Source organism: Pseudophryne corroboree, chromosome 1 (genome assembly GCF_028390025.1).
Source record: "Pseudophryne corroboree isolate aPseCor3 chromosome 1, aPseCor3.hap2, whole genome shotgun sequence".
Taxonomy (NCBI): domain Eukaryota; kingdom Metazoa; phylum Chordata; class Amphibia; order Anura; family Myobatrachidae; genus Pseudophryne; species Pseudophryne corroboree.
The window spans coordinates 1020574020-1020596190 of NC_086444.1; the positions used below are offsets into that span (position 1 = coordinate 1020574020).

General features: G+C 41.6%; 1 long non-coding RNA gene and 1 pseudogene across 4 annotated transcripts in view; one reads left to right on the top strand and one right to left on the bottom strand.

The window, feature by feature from the left end:
• LOC134983737 (uncharacterized) overlaps nt 1-22171 on the top strand; it is a 1747570-nt gene that overhangs the window by 1306112 nt on the left and 419287 nt on the right. The window lies entirely within an intron of this gene.
• On the bottom strand, nt 12811-12929 carry LOC134949811 (5S ribosomal RNA; annotated as a pseudogene).

The window sequence follows — 22171 nt, forward strand, 5'->3', positions numbered from 1 at the left end:
TATATATATATATATATATATATATATATATTATTATTATTATTTTTTTGCAGAATATGCAACACATGAAGGAAGCAGTTAAAGTATTTACGAGTCTGTAACAATGGCCCAAGGTAAAAAAATTACACCAACCTTCAGTTATACACCATTAAAAAAAAATATATATTTAAATCTTTGATAGTAACATTTTTAAAACCCAGACATGGTCTACATAATCCTTCTACAGTCACTACTTTATGTACAAGCCCAATTATAGAAAGTTATAATAACTGACATATTTGGAATATACTTTTAACTTATTTCATGCTTTTTATATACATTTTTTTTAAACACACCTCCTATGAATTTGCCAGAGCATTTATTGTACATTTTAGTTAGATAAATATTTCAGATGGTTAGACATCAGATTCCTTAATTTGTTTCCTAAAAAACTGTTATAATCCTTGTAACATTAATTAATTTGCATCAATCACTGGATGCATGCACTTTCTATCACTTCAATGTTTATTAGCATGTGTTATATAACTATGACTCTGTATCTAGTATATGTGTTATAACTTCTTGTTACACCTACAACTTCCTTTTTTAAGTTTAGTAATCATCCACTATTGAAAGACAGGGCTGTTTAACACAGGTGCTAGAAAACAACCCATATGATGACTGAAAAAACAAACATTTTTTGACAAGTTTATAGAAACATCTACTTGGTAAAATGACATGTAATGTTCTGAAATTTTAGCAATTACATTAGACATGAATTCTACTGTATTTGTTTCAATAATAATTCTAAATGTAAGTTGCTGTGTGTGTGCATACCATGCCTTTAGATATTAATTGCATGCAGATGTCCAAAGAAACATCTTCTCACAAATATAAAACAATACAAATTTGTGAAGGTAGATGGAAATTAGGATACAATATTGCTTAATTTGTCTTTATTTAATAATGTTACATATTTACAATTGTTTTAAAATAAAATAAAAACATCTTTCAGGAAAATAAATAAAACCTTTGCCCCATTTGAATTGGAAATTAATACACATATTGGCAGATTGATTATCAGATCAAGAAATAGTAAAATATTAACTATAATGCTTAAATATTATATTTGCTTTGTTTCTTCTGCATGGTTTTACTATTACTGTAATTTTGCTTAAATAACTCATTTTGTAGTCATATAATTTATTGGAAAATATATATAAAAATGAAATCATTGTCATTTAGACCAATGAAGGCCCTCAGTCACAGCTGTTTGAACATACTGCAACAACAATTTGCACTTATACTTTATAAATTGTACATGTCATACCCGTTGTCACAACTGAGGGCCTGAGCTGACGGGAGGCAGCCTCAGTTGTAGGGGCTGAGATGTACCGGAACCTGGGAGGTTGTATCAGACCCCTGGACATGTAAGTAACATGAAGAAGAACCGCCCGAAGGCGTGACCACGACAACTTGAATAAAAGTCAATGATGTTTATTTATGACAAACTCCATGCATCACAGTAGCAGTAAAAGAAACATAAAATCAGCAGAGAAATAATACAGTTCCTGGGTACTACAGGGGCAGGGGCCACAGAGCTCTGGTAGTATGAGACAGTTTTTATTATCTGCGAGTTGGAAAGTCCTTACCAGGCCTGACTGTAGCAATGAAGAAAGCCCAGGATCGTATCAGCTGGTGTTCCAGGGAAAGCTGGACTGCTGTAAATAAAATAGCTGCTGTGGGTTCTGGTTGGAACCAGACAGATGTTGGCACGGAGTGGATACTGGCTGGAACCAGTTAAATAATAAATGAGCCTTGAGAGCGATGCAATATGAATGAAATGTAGAGTTTGAGAGCGGAGAAATAATAATACCGGTGGAGAGTGGTAAACTGTAGAAAGGACACCGGCCCTTTAAGAGAAGCTGTACTCTGCTGGAAGCTGGGCTGGAAGCAGGTAATGTTGTAGCTGGAAACAGATGAATCCACAATGGGTCGGAGAGTCAGGCTACACCGCAGGTGGAATGCTGGTGCGGGTCTCTATGGTGGAAGTCTTGAGACAGGAGCTGGAACCTGAAAGACAATCACAGGAGAGAGACAAACAGGAACTAGGTTTGACAACCAAAGCACTGACGCCTTCCTTGCTCAGGCACAGTGTATTTATACCTGCAGCAAGGAAGGGATTGGCTAGGCAATTATGCAGATTATCAATACTGAGAACAGATTGGTGGAAATGATCAGCTGACAAAATCCAAGATGGCTGCGCCCATGCAGACACTTGGAGGGAAGTTTGGTTTGTAATCCATGTGGTAATGAAAACAGTAATGGCGGCGCCGGCCACCGGAGACAGGAGGCGCCAAGCTGACAGGTGCACATCCAACCACGCGGACACAGCGGAGGCCGCGGCTGACGTAATCGCCACTCAGACACTCTGCATGCAGAAGCTCAGGGACGGCGGCGGAGGCCGCGGGAGACGCCATGCCAGGTGTAATATGGCGTTTACTGTGACCGCGTCTCAGAGTGAGAGGAGAGGATACAGGAATGTAAACATCAGGATAACAGATGGGATCCGGTCCTGGAGCGCTGAGCCAGCCTTAGGAGGCATCTGATGGGTAAGAAATGGCGTCCAGATACCCGGATCGTGACAGCACCCCCCCTTTAGGAGTGGCCCCAGGACACTCTTTTGGCTTTTGAGGAAACTTGGAATGGAATCTCCGGACCAAGGCAGGAGCATGGACATCAGAAGCATTGGTCCATGAACGTTCCTCAGGGCCATAACCCTTCCAGTCAATAAGATATTGTAGTTGACCGTAACGGTGACGTGAGTCCAGGATCTTGGCTACTTCATACTCAACGCCTCGTTGAGTTTGGACTTTCGGAGTTGGAGGAAGTGAAGAATGAAACCGATTCAAGATCAGCGGTTTCAACAGGGAAACATGGAATGTCCTGGGTATTTTTAAGAAGGGAGGCAACTGAAGTCTGTAAGCAACAGGATTGATGACTTGTTCAATCTTGAAAGGACCGATATAGCGAGGTGCAAACTTCATACTGGGAACTCTTAACCTCAAATTCTTCGTGGATAACCATACCCGATCACCCACCTTGAGAGCAGGAACTGCTCAACGCTTCTTATCCGCAAACTTCTTGTACCTGAACGATGCCTTGAGCAGAGCTGATCGTACGCTCTTCCAGATATTGGCAAACTGATGCAAGGTGATATCCACTGGGGGAACAGAAGTTGCTGGAAGCGGTTGGAACTCAGGGACTTTAGGGTGGAATCCAAAGTTAGTGAAGAATGGTGTTGAAGCAGATGAAGAATGATACTGGTTGTTATGACAGAACTCGGCCCAGGGAAGTAATTGAACCCAGTCATCTTGAGAGGAGGACACATAGATGCGGAGGAAGGCCTCCAAGTCCTGATTCACCCTCTCGGTTTGACCATTGGTCTGAGGATGGTAAGCCGTGGAAAACTTTAGCTTGACTTGAAGGACTTGACATAAACTTCGCCAGAATTTGGCTGTGAATTGAACTCCTCGATCTGAGATAATTTCTTCAGGAAGACCGTGGAGTCTGAAGATCTCTTGTATGAATACTTGAGCCAACTTGGAAGCTGACGGAAGACCGGTGAGAGGAATGAAATGTGCCATCTTGGTGAACCGGTCAACTACCACCCAGATGGTATTGAACTTGTTGCACATGGGTAAATCTGTAATAAAATTCATCGACAAATGGGTCCAAGGTCGACGGGGAACAGATAGTGGAACCAGTTGCCCCGCAGGCGACTGGCGGGATACCTTATGTTGAGCACACTTTGGGCAAGATGCAATAAACTCCAAAACGTCCTTTTTCAGAGTTGGCCACCAATAGGACCTAGAGATAAACTCCAGGGTTTTTTGGATACCTGTATGTCCGGCAAAACGGGAAGCATGGGCCCAATGCATGAGCTTCTTCCTTAGCATCGGTTTCACAAAACTTTTCCCTGATGGGGGCGTAGAGTCCATCCCTACCGTGGAGAATGCCAACGGATTTATAATAGGATGCTTGTCTGAAGACTCTGACTCATTTTCTTGCTCCCATGAGCGGGAAAGGGCATCGGCCTTGCGATTCTGAGAGCCCGGACAGAACTGGAGTTTAAAGTCGAACCTGGAAAAGAAAAGTGCCCATCTGGCCTGACGAGGGTTGAGACATTGTGCGCCTTTCAGATATAAAAGGTTCTTGTGGTCTGTAAGTATGGTGATTGAATGAGAAGCTCCCTCCAACAGATACCTCCACTCTTCTAGAGCGAGCTTGATGGCTAGCAACTCCTGGTCGCCAATGGCATAGTTGCGCTCAGCTGGGGAGAACTTCCGGGAGAAGAAACTGCAAGGGTGTAAATGGCCATCTTTAGCCCTCTGAGATAACACCGCTCCTACTCCAACGGAGGAGGCATCCACCTCTAAGATGAAAGGAGAGTCGATGTCAGGCTGTTTCAGAACAGGCGCAGAGATGAACCTTTGTTTTAAAAGATGAAATGCTTGCATGGCTTCTTCAGACCACTTGGACGGGTTAGCACCCTTCTTAGTGAAAGCAGTAATAGGCGCCACAATGGTGGAAAAGTCTCGTATAAACTTTCGGTAATAGTTGGCGAACCCCAAGAACCTCTGGACCCCTTTGAGGGTTAAGGGTATCGGCCAATTTTGGATTGCTTGTAGTTTCTCAGGATCCATCTCTAGTCCGGAACCGGACACAATGTACCCTAGAAACGGAATGGACTTGACTTCAAAGATGCATTTCTCTAATTTGCAATAGAGATGATTGACACGGAGACGGGACAGAACCTCTTTAACCCAAAAACGATGTTCCTCTAAATCGTTGGCAAAAATGAGGATATCGTCTAGATAGACCACGACATGACGGTATAGAATGTCTCTGAAGATCTCATTGACAAAATGCTGGAAGACAGCTGGAGCATTGCTCAATCCGAAGGGCATGACGAGGTACTCATAATGTCCGTCACGGGTGTTAAAGGCGGTCTTCCACTCGTCACCCTCACGGATCCGGATGAGATTGTATGCACCTCTCAAGTCCAGCTTTGTAAAGATGGTAGCTCCGCTAACTCTGTCAAAGAGCTCAGTAATCAGGGGTAAAGGATAACGGTTCTTGATGGTAATGTCGTTCAAACCTCTGTAGTCGATGCACGGCCGCAGACCACCATCTTTCTTTTTTACAAAAAAGAAGCCTGCGCCGGCTGGGGAATAAGAAGGTCGAATGAACCCCTTTGCTAGGTTCTCTTTAATGTATTCCTCCATAGAATGCGTCTCAGGCAGAGACAACGGATAAGTTCGGCCTCGAGGTGGAACCTTCCCTGGAACGAGATCAATCGGGCAGTCCCATTCTCTATGAGGAGGAAGGATATCAGCAGAAGCTTTACTGAACACATCCGTGAAATCTTGATATGGAGGAGGTGGAACATCAGACGACCTGGGGGAGGAAGAACAGACAGGCAATACTTTAAACAAACATGTCTCAGCACAGGAGGAACCCCATGCCAGGATTTGCGTAGTCGTCCAATCAATTGTAGGATTGTGAAGACGGAGCCATGGAAGGCCCAGGACCACAGGATGTGTGGCTCTTGGAATCACTAAAAAAGAAATAAGTTCGGAATGAAGAACTCCCACTCTCAGACGAACTGGTAGAGTCCTTAAAGAAATAACTGCATCAAAATTTTTGCTGCCATCCACGGCAGTTAAAGAAATGGACGAAGGAAGTCTCTCGGTGGGTAGGGACCACCGTTTAACATAGGCTTCGGTAATAAAGTTCCCAGCTGCTCCGGAATCAAGGAGGGCAATGACGTTCCGATAACGTTGAGCAACTTGAAGCGAGACTGGGAGATTACAATCTTGAGGAGATGGAGAGGAGATCATTACTCCTAGCCGGCCCTCTCCTTGGCGAGCTAGGATTTGGAGTTTCCCGGACGTTTGGGACAGGCATTAATGGTGTGAGACGGAGCTGCACAATAAAGACAGAGAGACTCGGAGAGACGTCTTCGGCGCTCAGCAGGAGTTAAACGGGAACGGCCAATTTGCATGGGCTCATCTTTAGTTGGTGACAGTTGGCGAGGAGGAGGAGCAGAAGATTTTGGAGCAGATGATCTTCCACGCTCAGTTGCTCTCTCTCTGAAACGTAAATCAACTTTCGTGCAGAGTGAGATTAGCTCATCTAACTTAGAGGGTAAGTCTCTGGTAGCTAACTCATCTTTAATACGCTCAGATAAGCCATGCCAGAATGCAGCATACAGGGCCTCGTCGTTCCATGCCAGTTCGGATGCCAGGATCTGGAACTGTATCAGATATTGTCCTACAGTACGTGACCCCTGGCGTAAACGGAGAATCTCGGATGAAGCTGAGGCTACCCGGCCTGGCTCGTCGAAGATGCGCCTGAATGTTGACACGAAGGCAGTGTAGGAAGATAGCAGGGTGTCGGACCTCTCCCATAACGGTGATGCCCAATCAAGGGCTGAGCCACTGAGAAGAGAAATAATGTAGGCAATTTTTGTACGGTCACTGGGAAAATTGCCAGGTTGTAGCTCAAACTGAATCTCACACTGGTTGAGAAATCCCCTGCAGAATCTTGGAGATCCGTCAAATTTTGCTGGCGTTGGAAGATGAAGACGTGGAGCAGAAATGGGTAAGGTGGGTGGGGTTATAGCTGGAGTCACTGTGGTTGACGCACCAGACGCGCCTGATCCACGGAGAGTTGTCTGAATCCCATCCAGCCGAGTAGAGAAATCCTGGAGACAGCGGATGATGTGGCCCTGTGCAGCCTCCTGATGTTCTAGTCGGGCTGCCAGTTCTTGCTTCGGCCTGGCCGCTTGATCCTGGTCTCCGGCTGGATTCATTAGGTCAGTGCTTACTGTCACAACTGAGGGCCTGAGCTGACGGGAGGCAGCCTCAGTTGTAGGGCTGAGATGTACCGGAACCTGGGAGGTTGTATCAGACCCCTGGACATGTAAGTAACATAAAGAAGAACCGCCCGAAGGCGTGACCACGACAACTTGAATAAAAGTCAATGATGTTTATTTATGACAAACTCCATGCATCACAGTAGCAGTAAAAGAAACATAAAATCAGCAGAGAAATAATACAGTTCCTGGGTACTACAGGGGCAGGGGCCACAGAGCTCTGGTAGTATGAGACAGTTCTTATTATCTGCGAGTTGGAAAGTCCTTACCAGGCCTGACTGTAGCAATGAAGAAAGCCCAGGATCGTATCAACTGGTGTTCCAGGGAAAGCTGGACTGCTGTAAATAAAATAGCTGCTGTGGGTTCTGGTTGGAACCAGACAGATGTTGGCACGGAGTGGATACTGGCTGGAACCAGTTAAATAATAAATGAGCTGTGCAAAAAAAATTAATATGTATCAATTGCTTGATACACGTTCTGGCGCTAAGATTGTGCTGGTTCTCTAAGCTGCTGTTAAAGTGAGAGACAGTCAATCTCTCATATAATGCAAAAACACTGTGTAAAACATGAAAACAGCGCTAATGAAAAAACTAAAAAACAGGTGTTTCCTTAAAATGAATTACATACGTTTTAATAATATATCACATAAATATAAAAGAGAAACTCTCATAGATGTAAACCATAGGATTATGGAGCCTCTAAAGCCAGTCTCTGACCCCCGACATTTTGATGTATATATGCACACCTCTTGGTATTGACAGTGTCCCTGTGACCGGTCACAATATCAACAGGATCCTCAGTTTAAATATGCAGATGAGTCCAATCTTGTAATATATTTACCAGGATTATAGTGGATTAGCCGGGTATCCCACCTAGCGAAGATCCAGAGGCTGTCTCAGATCCAACGCAGATGTTTTTGGTGGTTTTCCCTCTTATTAATTTTCCACGTCCATGGATTGGAAATGTCCAAGATGGTAGTGACTGCAATGGTATCCTGAAGATGATTTTAGGGTGTCTGGGTCAGGGCTGGTTTCCTTACGCGTTTCGCTGGCGTTTGGCAGCTTTGTTAAAGCTGCCAAACGCCAGCGAAACGCGTAAGGAAACCAGCCCTGACCCAGACACCCTAAAATCATCTTCAGGATACCATTGCAGTCACTACCATCTTGGACATTTCCAATCCATGGACGTGGAAAATTAATAAGAGGGAAAACCACCAAAAACATCTGCGTTGGATCTGAGACAGCCTCTGGATCTTCGCTAGGTGGGATACCCGGCTAATCCACTATAATCCTGGTAAATATATTACAAGATTGGACTCATCTGCATATTTAAACTGAGGATCCTGTTGATATTGTGACCGGTCACAGGGACACTGTCAATACCAAGAGGTGTGCATATATACATCAAAATGTCGGGGGTCAGAGACTGGCTTTAGAGGCTCCATAATCCTATGGTTTACATCTATGAGAGTTTCTCTTTTATATTTATGTGATATATTATTAAAACGTATGTAATTCATTTTAAGGAAACACCTGTTTTTTAGTTTTTTCATTAGCGCTGTTTTCATGTTTTACACAGTGTTTTTAAATAATAAATGAGGCTTGAGAGCGATGCAATATGAATGAAATGTAGAGTTTGAGAGCGGAGAAATAATAATACCGGTGGAGAGTGGTAAACTGTAGAAAGGACACCGGCCCTTTAAGAGAAGCTGTACTCTGCTGGAAGCTGGGCTGGAAGCAGGTAATGTTGTAGCTGGAAACAGATGAATCCACAATGGGTCGGAGAGTCAGGCTACAACGCAGGTGGAATGCTGGTGCGGGTCTCTATGGTGGAAGTCTTGAGACAGGAGCTGGAACCTGAAAGACAATCACAGGAGAGAGACAAACAGGAACTAGGTTTGACAACCAAAGCACTGACGCCTTCCTTGCTCAGGCACAGTGTATTTATACCTGCAGCAAGGAAGGGATTGGCTAGGCAATTATGCAGATTATCAATACTGAGAACAGATTGGTGGAAATGATCAGCTGACAAAATCCAAGATGGCTGCGCCCATGCAGACACTTGGAGGGAAGTTTGGTTTGTAATCCATGTGGTAATGAAAACAGTAATGGCGGCGCCGGCCACCGGAGACAGGAGGCGCCAAGCTGACAGGTGCACATCCAACCACGCGGACACAGCGGAGGCCGCGGCTGACGTAATTGCCACTCAGACACTCTGCATGCAGAAGCTCAGGGACGGCGGCGGAGGCCGCGGGAGACGCCATGCCAGGTGTAATATGGCGTTTACTGTGACCGCGTCTCAGAGTGACAGGAGAGGATACAGGAATGTAAACATCAGGATAACAGATGGGATCCGGTCCTGGAGCGCTGAGCCAGCCTTAGGAGGCATCTGATGGGTAAGAAATGGCGTCCAGATACCCGGATCGTGACACCCGTGTCTCATTTCAAGTGCATTTTCATAATTCCTATTAGCGGCCCATACAAAATATTCCAATTAGATGGAATGTCCTTTTACTTGTAGTTCTCTGTTTGGCTTATAAAAATTACGTATGATGCTGTACATTATAATTTTAGGACAATGTCAAAACAACACTAATAGGTTTTTGGCAAATCAGAATACCCTCCATTTATTACAATATATGTGATGTCAACCGCACTGGCAATTGAAGACCCTCCTAGGGGCATCACATTGTCTTTTAGTGTATGACTTTTTTACATTTGATGGTAAAACAAAAGTGACATTCAGGGCCACGCTGAGAAGTACCAGGCCATGGTACATTAAGGGGTCATGGTCAACTGGGGGGCATAGTTACCCCCTACTATACTTATCAGGTCTCCATGAAGATGCTCTATGGATATATAATGTATATATAATCTGTTATAATTGGCTCTCCGAAAAAGGGAGTATGTGAGCTGTATAAATTAATCTCTCTATACTTTCTTTTTATAATTAAAGAAATTCATTATAATTATTAGTATAATATGATGGGGCATACAAGTTACAGTAGTGAATTACCTTAATGTGCTCAGCAGCTTCTAATTAGCAGCTACTGTATAGCAGGTCTTGTACTAGTGTTGGTTTTCATGATGTTTACCTCATAACATTTTCAGAAACCCATCACAGATGGAAATATTTATACTGGTACAATTATTACATTTTAGAGATATAACTTCAAAGTTCTGAGATGAAAGTAAAGTACTCTTTGCTGAGGTGCAGATAAAGGTGAAACAAGTACCTTTGGGTCTTGCCAGGTTTCTTTATTTTTATTTTTTCCTATCTGTCACTATATTCAGAGCAAACAGCTGTTTCATTGCTATCACCATGGTGTAAAAATCCATCTCAGAATGACCCGAAACATTAAATAAATGTTTCTGTGCACCAAAGATTATTTCTACACACCTCTTCCTGATGTGAATAATTTGACATGTAGTTTTTTACATTTCAATGTTTTTAGTTTTTCAATAAAATGCAAAAAGTCAACAGAGGGCCTAATTCAGACCTGATCGCAGCAGCAAATATGTTAGCTAATGGGTAAAACCATGTGAACTGCAGGTGGGACAGATATAACATGTGCAGAGAGAGTTGATTTTGGTGGGTTATTTTGTTTCTGTGGAGGGTAAATACTGGCTGCTTTATTTTTACACTGCAATTTAGATTTCAGTTTGAACACACCACACACAAATCTAACTCTCTCTGAACATATTACATCTGCCCCCCCTGCAGTGCACATGGTTTTGCTCATTAGCTAACAAATTCGCTGCTGCGATCAGATCTGAATTAGGCCCAGGGTTTCCATCAATACACAAAAAGTGTAGGCAGTATGGGTGGTGTAATGGTTAGCATTACTGCCTCACAGCACTGAGGTCATGGGTTTGATTTCTACCATGGCCCTAACTGTGTGGAGTTTGTATATTCTCCCTGTACTTCCATGGGTTTCTTCCGGGTACTCCGTTTTTCTCCCACAATCCCAAAAATATACTGGCAGGTTAATTGGCTCCCATCGCAAAAAATAAATAAATAAATAACCTTAGCGTGAATGTGTCTGTGTGTACTTGTGGTAGGGAATATAGATTGTAATCTCCACTGGGGCAGGGACTGATGTGAATGGGAAAAATATTCTCTGTAAAGTGCTGCGGAATAACTGGTAATAAATAAATAAAAGTGTCATGTACAAATATGTACTCATACATCTTTGCCGGCGAGCGCACAGAGATGCTCCCATTGTATGTCCAGGTCCATCTGTGTTATATACTTTTATTTTAACAAACACTCCAGTGTTTGTTCTTTAGGAAATTTCCATGAATGAAAAAATGCCCAAACCTTCTCATCTTTGCCAATCCAGGCAAACACGTAGCTTAGTAACTGTATGCCTCTCAATCTATACATGAAGTGTTATAATGTACAGTAGCAGCCAGAGAATTTTTCCAATACAAGTTTAGTTCTACTCAGTATACAGACTCAGTCACACACAATATACAAGTGTCATATATTAAATTAATCAGCACAGTCTTGTGCATCCAAGTGGCATTGCATTGAGCGTAAGGTGCATTTTCAGCACAGGACTAGGCAGCTTACTAACATCTCGCATCTCGCGCTGCATGGTGTATTGAGGCTAAATGTATGTGTACACATGTAAAAAGAGCAATACAATACAAATAAATATTACACACCCTATAGTGGATGAAAGTAATTGTCATGTCCACCAGAACATAATATAGCGGCCATCGGGGCCAGTTGTATGGGGTGGTCTTCTGTATGCCGGCGGTCGGGCTCCCGGCGCTCAGTATACCGGCGCCGGGAGCCCGACAGCCGGCATACCGACACTTATTTTCCCTCGTGGGGGTCCACGACCCCCATAGAGGGAGAATAAAATAGTGTGGCGCGCGTAGCGCGCCACCGTGCCCGTAGCGTGGCGAGCGCAGCGAGCCCGCAAGGGGCTCATTTGCGCTCGCCACGCTGTCGGTAAGCCGGCGGTCTGGCTCCCGGCGCCGGGATGCTGGTCGCCGGGAGCCCGACCGCCGGCCAGACGTAGTGAACCCGTTGTATGGAATGAACTGTGTTAGGGATATTTTTATTTAAGAGTGTCATAACAGCCCTATCCTTAGAACTAAAAGGGGCCAAAGACAAAACAACTGGCCATGGCCAGCTTTGCCATATCTGAGGGATGAGGTGGATGTTCTTTAATAGGCTACATTGATACACAATTTGTGAATATAGGTAAGTACCCTGGTGCATTTCACAGGGGAGTTTACCCCACAGATATTCCAAAAGAAAACCTTCAAAAAGGACATAATACTGTATATGTTCAAAGGAAATGTCAAAAAAGGGAGAAGAAAGAAGGCTCTTGTGTGGGCGCACTCTTATTTAATTGAAATAACTTACAATAATTATCAAGTTATTCATAAGAAATGCTGATAAAACATAACTTTATTGCGATATTCTTTAAGATCAGTGTAATTGCCCATTATAGAAAATATGATCCAAAGTAAGTTTTGTGCATATTGGGTTGAATTGTGAAAAATATGGTAAAATGTTCTGGTCCTGCATCAAAAAATGAGATAAGAAAGGTTGTAGACACTTCACAGTCGTACATCCATTTCAACCCGACCAGTACAGACAATCTGTATTAATGAAACCAATATATGGTCAATTGAATGGTAAGTTCGTCAAGGTCAAAACTTATAAACAAAACAGATTAAGGTTCATTCTGTTTGTCAGGAAACTGCACAATTATATTACAAGGACCTATATCTATGTATGTCCTTTGAGAACTAATGTTAGTTCTTCAGATTGAACTATACACAATCTCAGGATAAAGTTAATGAAAATTAGAAACAAGAGGTGATGCTGCTGTTGATGTCACATACCACACATCATATGAAATGATTGATACTCTACAACACTGAGTATTCCCTGTGAGTTTCCTCCTCAGGTACTGACCCAGCCCAACACTGTTTCGCTTCCAAGATCGGACGAGATCGGGCATTAGCAGTGTGGTTTGATAGTAGAGAAGGTGGGTCAGACTCCAATGAGAGTGCACCTAAAATAAGAGGATGTGACTGATAGGTCACAAGAGTAAAGTGTGGATCTGCTTTCTATGTTAGGCAGGGGACATCAAATCCCACAACTGTGGTACTGAGCCCCTGGATCATGGATGAGAGTACACCGTAAAGAAAAGTGGTGAAAAATAGAGACCTCACAGGTTTGTTTTGACTTATCAGTAACATGAAAATATTTAATATTGGTCAGCTCTCCAGAATGCCCATACCCATGGGAGAAAGGTCAAAACCTTTATTGTGGATAACTGAACAGTCAAAAGAAGAGAACACACTTCCAATGTTAATTATAATCAGGCCTGTCGGAACTCCGTGAGATTAAACACAGGTGTGTTCGTTATTAGAGATACAATCACAAAAGTGCTGCAGCCGAAAAGGATGAACCAGCTCAAAACAGAAGTCACATAGAATACAGAGTAAATCTCTAAGTGATACAAATACAAATCATATAAAAGGTCTGAATTTGATTGCATTTAATTATATATTTTTATATGCTGCAGCTAAAAGCGACCGATTTGCTGTGGCCAAACATGATAGCAGTAATGAAAAAACAGATCATAGATATTTATACATAGAACTGAATTAAAGCAAACAAATAATGAAAAAATAAGGATGCACTATCATGTACTGCGGCTGAGATCAGTAGATCCGTTGTAACCAAATGGTAGGAGTACCTGACCTGAGTGTACTGCGGCTGAGATCAGTAGATCCGTTGTAACCAAATGGTAGGAGTACCTGATCTGAGTGTGCTCAGGAAACTGCACTTCATTCCTGAGCACACTCAGGTCAGGTACTCCTACCATTTGTTTACTCTCTCTAGCTTCTCCTCATTGGCTGATCATTTGTAGTGACCACAACATATTCAAATCAACCACATAGGGCCCAGCTGTTTAAATAGCTGACTGCATCTTTAAATGCAGCTATCTTTATGTAGGTCCATTTGCTGCCTAATTCTGATTGAGAAGGTGCTTCTCACTTTGCTGATTCTAATCATTCTCTGGATTGCGAGTGCCATGGCTTTTTGCTTGGATCTCAACCATTCACTGGATTATGAATTGCAATCTGCCCTAATCCCTGTTAATTCACTAGGGCATTTCCATTTTTTGCTAGCGTATCTGTCACATACCACTGTGTTATTCACCTAAAATAATAGCAGCTGAATGACCTCTGAGAGAAAATCAGTAGGCATGGGTACAGTGGTTATGACTGGTGATCTTCTGCTGCAGCTGTTTGTCCCTGCTCTTGGGGGTGATTCAGACTTGATCGCATGCTAGCTTTTTTCTCTGCACTGTGATCAGCTCAGAACTGTGCTTGCGTATGCACCGCAATGCACAGGCGCATCGCTCAGGTACAAAGCGGATCTTTGCTGTGCGATGGGTTTTACAAAGAATCCATTCACATGGGCGATCGCAAGGAGATTGACAGGAAGAGGGCATTTGAGGGTGTCAACTGACCATTTTCTGGGAGTGGTTGGAAAAACGCAGGCAGGGCAGGTGTCTGATGTCAGTTCCGGTCCCGGACAGGCTGAAGTCCTGGGCTACTCAGACACTGCAAAAGATCTTTTTGTACCGCTCGGCTGCACATGTGTTCGCACACTTGCACAGCTAAAATACACTCCCCTGTATGTGGCGACTATCTGATCGCAGCGCTAAAAAAAACTGCTAGTGAGCGATCAGGTCTGAATTAGGCCCCTTATTCTAGAGAAAGTGTATCCTAATATTTGCCTGGAGCATAATTAGTTCAGTTTATCACCCACTTCCTCTCTTTAATGAATCCTCAGAATTCTGGGGGGTGTATAAATCTGGCAGTAAATTTCACAAACTGCCATTTTATAGTGCTATCCATTTCTGATCTAGCATTTCTCTGTATTCTATTTACTTGTTCATATTCTTGTCTCGTTTATTCCACTTCTCAGACTTTAATGTCATTTGCTCTGGCTATAGACATTCCTGGACACAAGTGACCTTGCTCACTGACCTTTACAGCATACCTCACCATACAGTAGATCTCTTTTCTTCAGTCCTTCATGTCAAATTGCTTTGCAATATTTCTGTTATATGTTCCCTGTATGATTCTAACTGGTACCTGCATTTTTTCTGGTACCGGCATCTACCTGAAAATAAGCTTCTGCTACTGCAAGTACAAGACCTGATGGTAATTGAATACCAGATACAGCTGTAATGGAAAAGGGACTAATGCAGCAAAAGATAATAACCAACATGGTTGAGGCTTATTATGGGAATTCAGCATCTGACATCGCTTCTGAAATTAGTAGAACAAGTTTAAAATGTCATTGAATTTGACCAGATCCAGGACCCTGAATTAATCATGGAACAATTGTGATCTTGGGTCAGTTCAAATTGGGTTTGACTGCAGCAACCAAATTTGCAGTTTGCAAATTAACCACCTACAACCTATGTGAAAATGTTACAATATGCAAAATTTAAATGCAAACAGAAGCAAAAAATGAGTAAATAAAATGTACACATAGGAAATATTACTGATACACATATGGCTGAATTTAAGTCACATAGAGTTTTATTTTAACATTATTTAATTTCTTGAAGCATCACAAAAATACATAATGCATTCATGTGTGAACAATATAATATACAAAAAAATTACATCAGAGTCCATAACAGCAGCATGGAATTGTAAGCAAATCTATGAAAATTAAATTTATAAAAAGATACTGTACATTCGGTGGAGGGAATCTGGAATCAAGACAATGATAATTTAAGGGATACCATGGTTCCTAAGGAAATGTTATGTACAACAGAACTTGCGGATCAGGGAATTAATAAACTTAAGAGTATGATTGCAAATGCAAGAAGCCTAACAAGTAAGATGGGGGAATTAGAGGCAATTGCACATAATGACCATTATGACATAATAGGCATTACTGAGACATGGTGGGACGATTCTTACAACTGGACGTCAAACATCAAGGGATACACTCTCTTCAGGAGAGATAGGATTAATAGAAAGGGATGGGGGTGTTTGTCTCTATGTTAAACCATTCTTAAAACCATATTTAAAGGAGGTCAGTTACGAGGGGACTGGAGATAACGTAGAGTCATTATGGGTTGAGATTTTGAGTGGGGGTAAAGGTACAAAAAACTTTTAATAGGGACATGCTATAAACCACCAGATATTAGTGTGGCTGATGAATTACAACTCTTGCAGCAAATCGAAAAAGCAGCAGGTATGGGGGATGTCGTTATTGTTGGGGACTTCAATTACAAGGACATAAACTGGTACACCAAAACAGTAAATACAGCTAGGGGTAACAGGTTCTTAAACATGCTAAAAGAAAATTACTTGTCCCAGGTAATTGAGCAGCCAACTAGGCAAGGGGCTATACTGGACCTAGTACTAACTTATAATGAGGAAATAATAACAAATACTAAAGTACGGGAGACCCTAGGAAATAGCGATCAATATATATTCACATTCGATATCAGCTTTCAAAAACAATATAAGAGTTTAACCAAGATTTTTAACTTTAGGAAAGCAAATTTCACATTGCTGAAACATGCAATGAAGGAGATTAATTGGGAAATTGTATTTCATGGTAAGAATACTGCTGAAATGTGGGACATTTTTACAACTGCGCTCAATAAGTACACTAATTTATATATTCCCAAAGTCAACAAAAACAGAAGTAGGAAATCCAAACCGATGTGCCTTAATAAAAAGGTCAAGGAACAAATGGATAAAAAGAGGCGTGCTTTCAAAGCATTGAAGTCTGACGGAAAGGTGGAATCATTCCAGTTCTACAAGGAATGTAACAAAAAATGCAAAAAAGCGATTAGAGCAGCTAAAATAGAAAACAAAAAACAAATCGCAAAGGAGAGTAAAACAAACCCGAAAAAGTTCTTTAAGTATATAAATGGTAAAAGGTTGAAAAGGGAGAATATTGGGCCCATAAAGGGTAAGCTGGATGTCTTGATTAATGATGATAGGGAAAAAGCAGATTTAATTAATAAATTATTTTCATCAGTATTCATGAAAGAGGACAGGTTGACGAGAATAGAGCATAACATAAATAATAATAAAGACCCATTGCTTGGTACTTGCTTAAACGAGGGAGTAATCTGGGAGAGACTAAGTAAAATGAAGATAAATAAATCTCCTGGGCCGGATGGACTCCACCCCAGGGTTCTTATGGAACTCAACGTAGAGATATCGAAACCTCTATATTTGATCTTCAGCGAGTCAATTAGATCAGGAATGATACCAAAGGACTAGCATATAGCAGAGGTAGTCCCAATATTTAAAAAGGGTATTAAAACGCTCCCCGGGAACTATAGACGAGTTAGCTTGACATCTATAGTGGAGAAAATACTAGAAGGTATATTAAGGGATAGCATTCTAGAGTACTTGGATACCTCCAAGGTTATTACTAGGAATCAACATGGATTTGTGAAGGACAGGTCATGTCAAACTAACTTAATAAGCTTCTACGAGAAAGTGAGCGATAATATTGATAAAGGTCAAGCAGTGTATGTGAACTTTTTAGACTTCTCTTAGGCTTTTGACAAAGTTCCACATAGGAGACTAATTCTCACACTAAAAGAGCTTGGGGTAGGAGACACTATCTGTACTTGGGTGAGTAATTGGCTGTTTAATAGGGAACAGCGAGTGGGAGTTAATGGGATGTACTCTGAATGGGCTTCAGTACTCAGAGGAATACCGCAGGGCTCAGCACTCAGGCCATTGCTGTTTAATATATTCATTAATGACCTAGGTGAGGGACTGAAAAGCACAGTGTCAATTTTCACAGATGATACTAAATTATGTAGAATATTTAATTCAGACAAGGATGTTGAGTCTCTACAGAATTACTTATCTAGACTGGAGGCATGGGCAGACAAATGGAGAATGAGGTTCAATATAGACAAATGTAAAGTTATGCACCTTGGGACTAAGAACAATCAGGCAGTTATAAACTAAATGGGGAAAATGTAGGAATAACGGTAGTTGAAAAGGAACTGGGTGTGCTCATCGATAATAAACTTGGTAGCAGTACGCAATGTCAAAATGAAGCAGCAAAGGCTAATAAAGTGTTATCATGCATAAAATGGGGTATGGAGACAAGGGATGAGAGTGTAATCCTGCCTTTGTATAAATCATTGGTGCGACCACACCTGGAATATTGTGTACAGTTTTGGGCACCATATTATAAAAAAGATATCTTGGAACTCGAAATGGTTCAGAGGCGAGCCACTAAACTGGTTAAGGGGTCAGAGGCACTGGACTATGAGGAAAGACTTAAAAGGCTTTATACAGTATGTTAACACTGGAAAAGAGGCGACTGAGAGGGGACATCATTAATATTTATAGATACATTAAGGGACAATACAAGGATCTATCAAACGATGTGTTTACCAAAAAAACACTACATAGGACATGAGGACACCCCCTGAGGTTAGAGGAGAAAAAATTCCATACCCAACGGAGAAAAGGATTCTTCACAGTAAGAGCAGTAAGGATTTGTAATTCTCTGCCAGAGAAGGTAGTAATGGTGGACTCAATCAATAAGTTTAAAAATGGATTAGATAAATTCCTAGCTGAAAAAAATATCCAGGGATACAGCATTTAATTAATATTTTAAAAAAATAATGTAATGTACAATAGGTTGAACTCGATGGACATTTGTCTTTTATCAACCTCAACAACTATGTAACTATGGCCCTCATTCCGAGTTGATAGGTCGCCAGCTGCTTTTAGCAGCAGTGCAAATGCTAAGCCGCCGCCCTCTGGGAGTGTATCTTAGCTTAGCAGAAGTGCGAATGAAAGGATCGCAGCATTGCTACAAAAAAAGATTGTGGAGTTTCAGAGTAGCTCGAGACTTACTCCTAGCTAGCAATCACTTCAGTCTGTTTAGTTCCTGTTTTGACGTCACAAACACGTCCTGCGTTCGGCCAGCCACTCCCCCGTTTCCCCAGCCACTCCTGTGTTTTTATCTGGCACGCCTGCATTTTTACACACACTCCCCGAAAACGGTCAGTTATCACCCAGAAACACCCACTTCCTGTCAATCACTCACCGATCAGCAGTGCGACTGAAAAGCGTCGCTAGAGCTTGTGTAAAACTACATTGGCTTATGTGAAAGTACGTCGCGCGTGCGCACTGTGCACCATACGCATGCACAGAAGTGCCAATTTTTTGCCTGATTGCTGCGCTGCGAACAACGGCAGCTAGCGATCAACTTGGAATGACCCCCTATGTAACTATGTAACAAACAGCCCTAATCTCTTAAAAAAAGAGATTGGAGGATCTTGGAGAAGAGTATGTCTCATATACCATAGAGTACTACAGAAACCATTAAAAATAGCCTCTTTAGTGGAAGTAGGAAGAATCTCTATGAAACTCTTCCATATGGCAAAATATCTCTTTCTGGAAAATCTCTTTCTGGAGAGATGCTTCCAACCAATCCATGTAGAACATAAAGAAAAGTTTCTCCTTAAACATATTCAGGGTTGGTGAAGAAATCTGGATCCAGAGATGCAGAATGGTTTTATGAACAGCTAAAGCTATTGCCAGTAACAATCTCTTAACATCTCTAGGAACCCAAGTGCCTATAAGCAAAAGACCAAGAATTGTCCATTCTTGTACGAATGGGGCTTAAGCCCAAATTATTTTATATAGAAGTGAGTTAATTGCTTAAGAACAGGAGGAACAAGTTGACTGACAGAGAATGCCACACTGCAACTAAAGGTGCCCATACACTAGAGCAGGCATTCCCAACCACGGTCCTCAAGGCACACCAACAGTGCAGGTTTTAGTGATATCCAGGCTGCAGCACATGTGGTTAAATCAAAATAACTGAGCTACTAATTAAGTCACCTGTGCTGAAGCCTGGATATCACTAAAACCTGCACTGTTGGTGTGCCTTGTGGACCGTGGTTGGGAATGCCTGCACTAGAGGATATTGGGCCTAATTCAGTAAGGATTGCAAATTCTGCTTTTTTGCAGAATTTGCAATCCTTTTTCTAGCATGATGGGGGCTGCCCATCGCAAGGCAAGGCCAGATAGCATGCTGACTGCCGCTTCCTCCCCTTAATGAAGCAGAAATTGTGATCGCATCGCAATTTTTGCTTCAGCGCAGAAATTAGGGATGCCTCTTGCCGGTGCAACTTAATTGCACCCGCAGGAGGCCTGCCAACATGTTCCTGAATGCGGCAGTTGCATGTGATGTCACGCAGCCACCATGATCATGCCCCCGCGATGACCCCCTTTGGCCGGCTCCGCCCCCACAATGCTCCGTCAGGTACCCCCCACACACCCCCAAAACAGCCTCTGCCTGATTGACAGGCAGAGGCAATCGCATTTTCTGTGCTCCCCATGCAGAAAGTGCGGGCGCATGCACAGGTTGGGTGCTGCGCATGCACCCGTGGGGCGATCGCAATAATTCTGGTTGGATTGCAATTTGCGATCCAACCTGAATTAGCCCCATTATGAGTGGTTTGCCCATTTCTGATGGATCTGAGCTGCACATCATTCATAATAATGCAGATCGTTCAGTGTCTGTGAACATTAACGATCATGATGTGAGGGCCCGCTGGTTGTTGGTCAGAGCTTCTGATCGTCCCTGCTGCAGGGGAAATCTGAAGCTATAGTCAATGACAGCATGCTCCTGGATGTAGCTACTCTCAGATCTTAAGATATATCGTATGTGTATTGTACTACATTGTTTTCCCATGACTGCCGATAAATCCACCACGCTGAGTCAGAGCACAGTTTGGGACCTACAGTACAACAACTAGATTTCATGGACAGGTAGGCGGTACCACCAGCTCAAAACACTAGTAACAACAGCAATTATCAGTGCACACACATGCATCCTGGCCAGGAGAAATGTTTTAAAATATTGATGTCTAGAGAAAATCTTACACAAGTACAGAAGTAGAGAACTTAACTGAAACTGCTACTAAAGTATGTACTCTAATGCTTTGATCAAATAAGGCAGTCAGACTATACTGGATTTGAACATGTAAATGGCTATCAAATTTTAGAAAATAATTTATTGAGAGTGATTTTAAATAATACTAATATTTTAAATCTTTGAAATAAATGTAAATAATAATAATAATAATAATTGTAACTGAATATGGCATTATTGTTACAAATAATTAATAACTTGATTTTAAAGATGCTTCCACAGTGATCCTATTATGATTGTTATTAAATTAGTAACCAGCCACATAAGTCACATTTGATTGTTCTGATATTATCCCTATATGTTGTTTTATATTTAATATCTAATACAGACTAGTTTCAAATTTATAATTTATTCCATATTTATATACACTGCACTTTAATAATACTTTGAGATCTTTATAGTATTCCATTTCCATATTTCCTTCCCTTTACACCCATAATAAAAGTCATTAAAAGTGTCCAGTTCATTAGGGTCTCACCACCCTTTGTGTCATGGTCAGCAGCATTCCTTCTCTGAAGTTAAAATCACAGTGGCATATCAGATTAGAATTATTGGGAGCATTATAGTAATGTCACTTTAAAATTTGAGTTCAAAGCACCAGATTTTAAAATAAACTATTGTGTGTTACCTGATAAAGCTTAAATTGCTATCTTTTTTATATTTTTATATTTTTTACTTTTAAAGGTGAACAGCAAACATTTCTGTATTCCAGTTCAAAGTTTGAGATTTCCATTCACATGGAAAACCATTAAAAACACTATACAATGTACCCAGTTATGCTCAAACAAGACTGAACATTTTTCAAACTGTCTCAAACATGGTTGAACTTACTCACCTTGCCTGAATTTAAGGAACCAGTTCAAGAACAACTTTGTAACAAAGTTGAGCATTAAAGGCAGTTCAATAGGATTGTTTTAGACTTGTAAATGTGTTTCACTTTCTTCAGGTTTTGGTTAAAGGAGTTTTTGATTTCTTAGGGTTTTGTAAGGGGCATCATTGACATATTATTTATACAGATGTCATATTTGTCCATAAGTGAACTGTGACTTGTTGACAGCAAGCTTTTATTCAGGATATCAAAGTGAAAACTGCTTGCATAAAGACACTTTTTAAAGCTCCTTAAAATTCTGAATAAAGATTTATCAGTAGATTTCAGCATGCATAGCAAATGTTAATGTAAAATACCTGACAATGTGGAAGATATAATTAAGCCAAATACTGGGATTTCATAAACAGCTAAAATTTATA